This window comes from Asparagus officinalis, chromosome 9 (genome assembly GCF_001876935.1).
Source record: "Asparagus officinalis chromosome 9, Aspof.V1, whole genome shotgun sequence".
Classification (NCBI taxonomy): Eukaryota; Viridiplantae; Streptophyta; class Magnoliopsida; order Asparagales; family Asparagaceae; genus Asparagus; species Asparagus officinalis.
In genome coordinates this window covers 12,624,021-12,626,421 of record NC_033802.1, presented here as the reverse complement: position 1 = coordinate 12,626,421, position 2,401 = coordinate 12,624,021, and the positions used below count along the sequence as shown (strand labels likewise).

The 2,401-nt window shown below is 42.6% G+C and overlaps 1 pseudogene; it reads left to right on the top strand.

Moving 5' to 3' along the window:
• Positions 582 to 2,126, top strand: LOC109824700 (annotated as a pseudogene).

Genomic DNA, 2,401 nt, shown 5'->3' with positions numbered 1-2,401 from the left:
TCTTGCTAAATTGCAAGTCTTTGTGTTGCCTTCCATAACAAAACCAAATTCAATCGGATCACCCCTAATAGCGTGTGAAAATACCCAACATGCTTACTAATCCCGAGTCAAAAGTTTTACCACCAAAATTCCATCCTACCGACACAAAGACACTCTCTGCTGAGCACATCTCAGCAGAAAGTTACATGGACAGAAAGTAGGATACAACACACGTTTCACTATCAATTTTAAATTCATACAATCAGAATATTGGACCATCAGGATGATCTATGGATACAATCATCAACTTTAAAATCTATATTCAAATACATGCCGCTTTCATCCCTTTTTGTAGAGGTTTTTGTAGAGGTTCCCTACAGGACTTTTTGCCCCCCTTCAAAATCTCTTACCAAAAAGTCCAGCCTACCAACACAATAAGCACTCCCCTCACCCCTCTATAAATACCTCGCCACAACCACAACATAGTCTCAAACAACAATCAACACACCAAAACATGGCGACCAAAATCTGCCTACTTCTTGCCCTCGCTCTCACCCTAACCCTCCGGCAGCCCTCGGCCAAGAACTGGCGTGTGCGCAGCCGGTGTCTGCTGTGCAGCAGCGCTGGCTACTGCGGCAACGGCCCCCCATACTCGCGGCGCCCGGATGCCAGGGCCGGCGCCGTGCACGACCCCGATCAACAATGGCAACGACGTTGGCAGTGAAGTGACCCAGGCGTTCTTCGACGGGCATCCATCAACCAGGCGGCGGCGAGCTGCCCTGGAAAAGGGTTCTACACTCGGCAGGCGTTTCTTGATGCGCTGCCGTTGTGTCCCAACTTTGGAACTACGGGGACTGTGGACGATTCCAAGAGGGAGATTGCTGCTTTCTTTGCTCATGCTACGCTTGAGACTGGATGTAAGTTTTTAGTTAATTAATAATTATACCATAACTGCAAGGAAAAACAATAGGCAATTTTCCTCAAGGAAATCATACTGTATAAGCGTACATCTTTTCTTCTACATTGTCTACTACTTAATTAACAGAAAAGCTACGCACAGGTAATACAAGGCATTAGGCAATTTTAATTCTTCAAGTCGTGGTAGCTAGATTCGCATGTTATTCCAACTTTATTCATATTAGTCAGATGTTGCTCTTAGTTCACACGGTTGAAAAATATATAGAAAATTTTATACAGCATTTTTCAATGCGAGAAGTTGAGACTGTTAAGAGCACAAAATTGTAACCCTCAACCCTCATCACAACACATATATTAGAGCATACCCATGTTCTATTTTCACTGGCTATGAATTTAATGCGGATTTTAAAAAAGTTGATATTGTCTCTATGTGTGAGTCCAATTTTAACCCAAAGCGCTCAACTTACGGTGGTACGTGAGAGAGATCAAATTATCACCCTCAACTATGTATACTGTAAATTAAATATGCATTTACTATTCTAACCACTCTCTTAACCCACGTCCTTCACAGTTTTCTGCAGCATAGAAGAGGACCCATCAACAAGACAAGCCTACTGCGACCCAAAGTATACTCAATACCCCTGCGCAGCCAACAAACAGTACTACGGCCGAGGCCCCCTGCAGCTAACCTGGAACTACAACTACGGCCCCGCCGGCCAAAAAATCGGCTTCGACGGCCTCAACAACCCCGAAACCGTCGCCAACGACGTCCTAGTCTCGTTCAAGGCGGCGCTCTGGTACTGGTGCAACAATGGGCTCCACACGATCATGACTTCCGGCGGTGGGTTCGGAGCAACGATCCAGAAGATCAACAGCCAGGAGTGCGGAGGCAAGGAGCAGGCGAAGGTTGATAATAGGATTGCGTATTATAAGCAGTACTGTGGGCAGTTTGGTGTAGATCCTGGGACTAATCTTAGTTGCTAGAGAATAGAGGAGTTTGTTGTGCGTTTGGTTATATATAGGATTTACTTAGTTGTTGGTCATATATATGGAATAAATTGTGAGGGATGATGCTCGCTCGCTTGCTGTAAGACATGCCAATAGATAGAAATTGATTTGTCGGTTTAATGGAAGCTTTCCATGTTACGACAGAAATGATGTACGAGTCAATCAAATTTGCATATTTTTTTTAATAATAAAACGTCTCTTCGTAATGTGTTTTTTTAATATACTTGGTGATATCAAGCTTGTTCATATGATCATTTTGGGTATAATAAGGACCAATTTGAGATTTGCTTTGTCAGAATGTTTCTGCTCATCTTTTAAGAAGCGATCAATAACGGTGTTTGATAATTTGTTTTGCATGTGTATTGAAACTAATTCTGCTTTTAGTGAGCTTGCTTTTAACATGAAAATGCTTTTAAAAGCAACTCTTGCTTTTTGTAGTCTTACACCATATATACCCTCTATCTAAAATTATATTTGTCTTTTTTGGTAGCTAAAG